Genomic DNA, 8,992 nt, shown 5'->3' with positions numbered 1-8,992 from the left:
TAAAGGTGTCAGTATTAGAGCCAGATAAGTAAAAATTACATTAATGCTATTAAAATATAATATTATTAATTTAAGCTGCTACTGCTGCTGCTGCTAAGTCACTTCAGTCGTGTCCAACTCTGTGCGACCCCATAGACAGCAGCCCACCAGGCTCCCCGTCCCTGGGATTCTCCAGGCAAGAACACTGGAGTGGGTTGCCATTTCCTTCTCCAATGCATGAAAGTGAAAAGTGAAAGTGAAGTCGCTCAGTCGTGTCTGACTCTTAGCGATCCCATGAACTGCAGCCCACCAGGCTCCTCCATCCATGGGATTTTCCAGGCAAGAGTACTGGAGTAGGGTGCCATTGCCTTTTCCAAATTTAAGATGAGAGATATTCAATTATGAAGTTTTGGCAACAGTAAATATAAATTAAATAGCACATAATCTGAATGCGTGAGTAAACCATGTTAGAGACCTTAGAAGGAATGGACAGGCGTTTAATTATAAAAGGGGTTTTTTCTTTAATGTGACTGAATAAAAATGGCTAATAATACTGAATTGTTTCTACATGCCAGTCTTTCTTTATTCAAGCCATATGTAAGTTATTTGCATACATCTTCCCAATAAACTTATGAGTAGATAGAAACTCTATAACTCATTAGGAAAAAATGCACTCATTTTTCAAATATGTAGATTGTAGTATTTGCAAAAACTGGCTATAACAAAATATCCATACATTCAAAGGATAGAAATTTTATTAGTCAATTTTAAAACTTCGACTAATATGTTTAAGTCCCAATGAACACTTTAAAAAGAAAAACTGTCTCAAAAATAGATCACCACAGGTAACTAAAGACACAATACAGAAAAAATAGAAAATAATAAGTATGACCTTATATTTTAAAACCAATATCAGAATAATTGAAGTTTTGTCAGAGTAACTGAAAGTTAATACAATAATTTTATTATGAAATAAGCATAAATACATTTTATTATTTAATTTTTTAGATTAAATGACAGGTCATACATTGTTGATGAGAATATAAAATAGTATAACGTCTTTTCAAAACTGGCAGTTCTTTGAATGGCAACCCACTCCAGTACTCTTGCCTGGAAAATCCCAAGGACGGACGAGCCTGGTAGGCTGCAGTCCATGGGGTTGGGAAGAGTCAGACACGACTGAGCGACTTCATTTTCACGCATTGGAGAAGGAAATGGCAACCCACTCCAGTGTTCTTGCCTGGAGAATCCCAGGGACGGGGGAGCCTGGTGGGCTGCCGTCTATGAGATCGCACAGAGTCGACAAGACTGAAGAGACTTAGCCGCAGTAGCAGGTACATACCGAGATAATAGAAAACATACCACCAAAAATGTATGCATAGCTGTCTATAGCAGCATCATACATAATAATGGAAACAATCCAAATGTGCATTAAACAATGCGCTGGATAAACACAATGTGATCCATCGATATAGTGGAATACTATCTAGCTTTAAAGAGGCAGGAAGTACTAATGCTACAACATAAAGGAACCCTGAAAATATGCTAGCTGGAAAAAGACCACATGTCGAATGGTTCCATGAGATGTCCAGAACTGGCATATATATGGTATAGGAAATAGAATGACGTTTCCCCTGAAGTAGATGAGGAAGAGTAGGGAATGACTCTAAAGGCACAGGGTTTCTTTTGGGGGGTGATGAAAGTGTTCTCAAATTAGATTGTACTGATAATTGCATAGCTCTGCAAATATACTAAAAAACACTGAATCGTACATGTGGATGAATTCTATGGTATGTGCATTATATCTCAATAGAGATTACAATAGAGAGAAAAAAAACAGGAAATTGAAACATAAGTTTTGTACCTGTAATTTTCATTTTTAAAATAGAAAGAAATTGATAAAATTGATGAAATTATCCTTAGTTCTAATCTAGTTTGCACTTTGATCTACAGTCTCTAAGAGGATTTCATCCCAGGTCTTACCCAAGTAGATGCTTGGTGAGTGTGTATTGTTGACATATATTAATTAATTACAAATAATTTCAAAATGAGTTGAGGATGTAAAATTTCATGCTGAAGAGCACTTTTTGTTTGTTTGTTTGTTTGGTAAGTATTTAAAGGCTTGGTGATAGGAGTTTGAAATGGAAACTATGCCACACTCTGATGGCTTAGAGATTTTGGCAACACATTACATTCTTGAATCCATACTTTGTGTTCCAAGAAGCTTCAGGATGAAAAAAATAGAGCAGCAGCTATGCTTCACATGATAGGAATCCTTTAGTGAAACAAGAACAAAACTGATGCTTTAGAAGAGACAGTTTTATAGGCCTTTCTTATTTTGTGTAAACACTCAAAGGACTGCTTGATAATATCTTTGAAGGGGAAAACAACAGTGGACAAGCAAACAAAAACAAACAGGTTATGAATAGACTCCCAGACTGTTGAAAGACTAGATATGCTCCGCCTCCAGTCAGCAATTAACTACTTAAGCAAACGCCATCCCAGCTAACTTCTTGTGGGATTCATACCATAATGAAATAATGTAATACATATGGAAATCTTTGGTGAGCTCTAAGGTGCACTAAAAATACTAAAGTCTGTTGGCTGTTCTGTCTTCTTAGACACTGTCCTTCAAAGCCTTTAATTACAGTTTATGATTAAGTGGTTCACAGACTAATATTTATTTTCATATGGATGAGGCCAGCTGAACTTCAGTTGTCCTAGTTTATGAGCATTTTTGTATCAGTTTCTTAAGCATTTATATATTTACAAATATATAGAGACATATATGTGTGTAAAATATAAGGATATACATTTATTTAATCTGCTCAATAATTATTATATGGGATATGGGCAGGGAAGTGGTTGATTCAGATGAAAAAGTTGAGACTCAAAGAAGCAAGTTGCTTTCTCACGCTAGGGCAGAACAAGTCTTGGATTTTTTACTTTTATCCTGGCCTTTTAGTCAATGTTACAGTGCCTCTTTGTATCCATAACAAACGCCTATTTTCTTCCCCTCTACCACCCTTCCTATTCCCCTCTATACATACCCACAAGCATAAGGAAAAAAAAAATGTAACACTCAGTTTCCTCTGTCACCCTTCCACTATACATTCAAGCACACACACAGGAAAATCACATTTCAAAAACATCTGATACTTGATTATGCAGAAATACAAAGCTGAGTAAGACAATCTCCCAGTCCTCAATTAAGTTGATGCCTCCACTCCTGCAATGGAAGAGAAAAGGCCAAGGGGAAAAAAAGAATATATGTATGACCAATCTAGATAGCATATTCAAAAGCAGAGACATTACTCTGCCAACAAAGGTCCATCTAGTCAAGGCTATGGCTTTTCCAGTGGTCATGTATGGATGTGACAGTTGGACTGTGAAAATAGCTAAGTGCTGAAGAATTGATGCTTTTGAACTGTGGTGTTGGAGAAGACTCTTGGAGTCCCTTGGACTGCAAGGAGATCCAACCAGTCCATCCTAAAGGAGATCAGCCCTGGGTATTCTTTGGAAGGAATGATGCTAAAGCTGAAACTCCAGTACTTTGGCCACCTCATGTGAAGAGTTGACTCATTGGAAAAGACTCTGATGCTGGGAGGGCTTGGCGGCAGGAGAAGGGGACGACAGAGGATGAGATGGCTGGATGGCGTCACTGACTCGATGGACGTGAGTTTGAGTGAACTCTGGGAGTTGGTGATGGACAGGGAGGCTTGGTGTGCTGCGATTCATGGGGTCTCAAGGAGCTGGACATGACTGAGTGACTGAACTGACCTGTCTGATTCAAGGTGTTGTACAGCAGAAACTAACACAACACTGTAAAGCGCCTATATTCCAATAAAAATAGAATATTCCTTCTTGGACTTCTTATTTTTTTGTGTGCACACTTCTATGAAATCATGCTGATTGTCCTTCAATGGAAGTGCATCAGCCCATGTTGTCTGCTAAGCCTTTATTTATCTTTCATATTATTTATCTACAAATACACCCAAGTGCCTGACAGTAGCATTTAAGTAACATCGGACTAATGATATTTGCAGGTGTCTGTTTTCTAAATTAATAGATGGATGAGATCATTATTTAACAGGTAACACCTATTGGTCTGCCAGCATCTCTTAATACACAGTTCAATTTAATTATAATGTAATCAATTTAGTAGCTTTACTTAAGCATGAGAACTAAGAGTGTGGCAAATATTGTAGTGGAGGCAGAATCTCAGATATAATCTGCAGCAATGTACAGACATACTGGAATGTATGCAACTGAATGTGAACCTAACAATAACAAGGAGGAATTCTCATGCCCCGAACTGCAACAACTTTAAACTCATCAAAGCTTTCTTTGCATTGTAAAATTTTATAATGCATGAAAACAATATTGAAGTAGTATTAAAACTTTCTTGAATACCACACATGGATGGATGAGAGTCTGGCTATAAAAGAAGTCTATATGAGGTGTTTTTTTTTTTTTTTTTTTTGACACCTGCCTTCATGTTCTTGTCTGAAATTGTCAGGTAGGGACTCGCCAGTCTTAGATGCCTTTCTGGTACATTTCTTTAACTTGGGATTTATGTTAGCAATTATTACAGGAAGTGTTAAGAAGGGATGAAGCTATACCTTTAAGAAGGTAAGAGGCTATAATATGGGGAAAGTATTATATATAGTTTATACTTTAGCTAACAAGGGTGACATCTGCATCAAATTATGAATATGACATCATGGGATTTTGCCAACAGTACTAGGAGCTCGTGAAATACAAATCAGGAGGCTCCACAGAATGTTCCTTAAAAAGAATGCTGTTTTTCTATCCCTTATTGACACTTCTTCAGTTCTCACCTCTTTTTCTCTAGGTCAGTCTGCATTGATAGGTCACAAGTTTTGTTTTTGCTGTTTTCACAAAATCCATACTTAAACCTAAATTTTAAAAACTTGGTTCAACTAAAGTTATTTTTAACTGCACATTATTTACCATATCATTCCTTTGTGTAAGATGCCTGAAACGTGATGGATTGAGAAAGATGAATACTAAACCATTATGTGTCAAAGTGCACTGGTGGAGACTGTTTAGGGGTGACAGAGTGCAGAAGAAAAGCAGCTAAGCCTGCAGTTAGCCAAGTGTCTACCTATTCATCTATTTAACTCTGTAGATTCATCTATGCACCCATATATCTATTATCTAGCTATAACTTTATATATCTAAATTCACCTACCTAACTGTTTCTCTCCATATGTATGCATACATATATACATACATGAACATATCATTCTTTTCCATCTTAATCCTTTCTATTCTTTCAAATGTTACAAGGTTATAAGCAACCTAAAGAGCTGAGGAAGCAACAGTTAGAACTGGACATGGAACAACAGACTGGTTCCAAATAGGAAAAGGAGTACTCAAGGCTGTATATTGTTGCCCTGCTTATTTAATTTATATGCAGAGTACATCATGAGAAACACTGGGCTGGAAAAAGAACAAACTGGAATCAAGATAGCTGGGAGAAATATTAATAACCTCAGATATGCAGATGACACCACCCTTATGGCAGAAAGTGAAGAGGAACTAAAAAGCCTCTTGATGAAAGTAAAAGAGGAGAGTGAAAAAGTTGGCTTAAAACTCAAAATTCAGAAAACGAAGATCATGGCATCTGGTCCCATCACTTCATGGGAAATAGATGGGGAAACAGTGGAAACAGTGTCAGACTTTATTTTTTGGGGCTCGAAAATCACTGCAGATGGTGATTGCAGCCATGAAATTAAAAGACACTTACTCCTTGGAAGAAAAGTTATGACCAACCTATATAGCATATTCAAAAGCAGAGACATTACTTTGCCAAGAAAGGTCCGTCTAGTCAAGGCTATGGTTTTTCCAGTAGTCATGTATGGATGTGAGAGTTGGACTGTCAAGAAAGCTGAGCACCAAAGAGTTGATGCTTTTGAAGTGTGGTGTTGGAGAAGACTCTTGAGAGTCCCTTGGACTGCAAGGCAACCCAACCAGTCCATTCTAAAGGAGATCCACCTTGGGATTTCTTTGGCAAGAATGATGCTAAAGCTGAAACTCCAGTACTTTGGCCACCTCCTGTGAAGAGTTGACTCATTGGAAAAGATTCTGATGCTGGGGGGGCTTGGGGGCAGGAGGAGAAGGGGACGACAGAGGATGAGATGGCTGGATGGCATCACTGACTCGATGGATGTGAGTTTGAGTGAACTCCGGGAGTGATTGATGGACAGGGAGGCCTGGCATGCTGCAATTCCTGGGGTCGTAAAGAGTAGGACACGACTGAGCGACTGAACTGAATTTAACTGAACTGAAAGAGGTACTAAATATATCATTTTTGTCATTGCTTATGAATTTATTATTCATATCTAATACATTGCATTAGTTATTTATTGTCTACTTTGCTTATTCGTGTCTGTTTCCTTACAGCTCTTTGAATAAATAGGATACATTCTTAATTGAATCAAGTTGGATCAGAAGGTCTTTAAATTAAGCTTTCATAAAAGGGCTTCCCTGGTAGCTCAGTTGGTAAAGAATATGCCTGCAATGCAGGAGACCCCAGTTCAATCCCTGGGTCCTGAACATCCTCTGGAGAAGGGAATGGCAACCCACTCCAGTGTTCTTGCCTGGAGATTTCCAAGGACAGAAGAGCCTGGCAGGCTACATTGCATCGAGTTGCAAAGAGCTGGACACAACTGAGCCACTTTCATTTTCAAGATGTAAAAGATGGCAATCAATGCCAACTTTTCATTATACCATTCCATAAATATACACTACCTAGGCTTTTTGTAGAAAGGAGGAAAAAAAACAATACAAATTACCATATGTCAAATATTGCTTGAGTTTACACATATATTAATTTAATGAATCCTCACAACAATCTTTAAATTAGGATCATGATTGCATAAGAGCCATTTCCCAGAGGGACACATTAAAAATATATGTGGTTACACCCAGTCATGTAATGCAATGGATCAGAGCTTCAATCATCAGTCTTTTGACTGAAAATCCTGAGCCCTTTCAGGGATAATTTTGTGGACTGCATGAAAAATGTGTAAACCCTCAAGAACACTGCAACTGTGCTGTTGCCTGCAAAGAATACTCTTGGTTACTGGGCAATGATGGTCTTTTTTCTGGGGCCTGTAATCCACAGCCTTTATTGCACTCCTTGTGACAATCTTCCATGCCATTTCTACAATAGTATCAGAAGGAAATTACAAACATATATGGAACATCTGCATAGTCTTTGTCTCAGAGAAGTACACCATCCTAATATGTGGGCTTTAGTCATTAAAAAGATCCAACCAGAATTTCCCCAAAAGTTAGGCTTTTGTGCTATATCAAGTCAGAGGTAGAAACTCAATGCATGGCAAACTTACAAACCTTTTGTATTAGAGTAAAAAATAATGTGGTCTTGAAATTATGTGGTCCTTGGTTCTAATCTAAGCTTTAGTAATGACCAACAGGCTACTTACTGTTTGAAGCTTTATTCAGGCATACATAAAAAAATTAATTATGTTGTGAAGATTATAGACAATGCCATTTCCTTCTCCAGGGGATCTTCCCAACCCAGGGATCAAACCCTGGTCTCCTGCATTCCAGGCAGACCCTTTAACCTCTGAGCCACCAGGGAAGTCCATATGAGATATCCAGTAAAGACTTATTGACAGCACATTGAAAAGCAGAGACATTTCTTTGCCAACAAAGGCCCATCTAGTCAAACCTATGGTTTTTCCAGTAGTCATGTATGGATGTGAGAGTTGGACTATAAAGAAAGCTGAGTGCTGAAGAATTGATGCTTTTGAAATATGGTATTGGAGAAGACTCTTGAGAGTCCCTTGGACTGCAAGGAGATCCAACCAGTCCATCCTAAAGGAAATCAATCCTGAATATTCATTGGAAGGACTGATGCTAAAGCTGAAATTCCAATACTTTGGCCATCTGATGCGAAGAACTGATTCATTTGAAAAGACCCTGATGCTGGGAAAGATTGAAGGCAGGAGGAAAAGGGGATGACAGAGGATGAGATGGTTGGATGGCATCCCCGACTCAATGGACATGGGGTTTTGTAAACTCCGGAAGTTGGTGATAGACAGGGAGGCCTGGCATGCTGCAGTCCATGGGGTCACAAAGAGTCAGACACAACTGAGCAACTGAACTGAACTGAACTGAACTGAAAGACTTTATATTATCATTATTGGAAAAGCAGGTTATTACTCTTTCCCCTCCTCCATTACTCAGTTATAACTACTCTTGCCATTTGTTGAAGGTGTTAATTACTCTCCCTTGATTCTGAACCAACTGTGACTGGACTCATATAGTTAGAACACAATGTAAATGTTCAAATTCAGCATTATTACTGGTGAAGCTCGATTAGAGAACGTGGGACTTTGTCTAATTTCTCCTTTCTACCCTTCAGTCAGACACCTGGGAGCTGCCTATAAGGGGACAAGATCCTTGCCCATAACAGTATCAGACAGCAGCATGGAAAGTGGGGGCCTCCCTTCCCCCCACCAGTGCGGAAGAGACCGAGAACTCTTCAGATCTGGACATTCACTCGTGCTGGCTATCTACCCAGACAACCACTGCTCCTCTTATGCAGAGGAGTCAAGGGCGAAAAACAACAGCACAGAATTCTTTCCATACTTTCCAGAGAAGGCTGAAGTCTCAGCAGCTTTTCCCATTCTATTATTTGATGTAAAAATACAGTGAGTGGAAAAGAAAGTGTATCTATTAGGATGCATTTGGCAGCAAGTAATAGAAATTTAAAGTTGAACAGAGTTGAACATTATGGAAACATAAATTAGGATGAGAATGAGTTCAGAGGTGGGTGGGCTTCAAAACTGGGTCGGCCCAGCAGTTAAAGGTGTCATCAAGGTCAGTCATTAGTCCTGTCCTGAGACAGGCTCTCTCATGATTATAATATGACTGTCAGTGGCCTAGGGTGCAGTTTTCTCATTCATGACTTGGAGGAGAAAATAAACTTGGCTTACATTCATAAAAGAAAACATCT

This window comes from Ovis canadensis, chromosome 6 (assembly GCF_042477335.2).
Source record: "Ovis canadensis isolate MfBH-ARS-UI-01 breed Bighorn chromosome 6, ARS-UI_OviCan_v2, whole genome shotgun sequence".
Taxonomy (NCBI): Eukaryota; Metazoa; Chordata; class Mammalia; order Artiodactyla; family Bovidae; genus Ovis; species Ovis canadensis.
The sequence above is the reverse complement of the archived record's forward strand: the minus strand, read 5'-3'. Positions refer to the sequence as shown.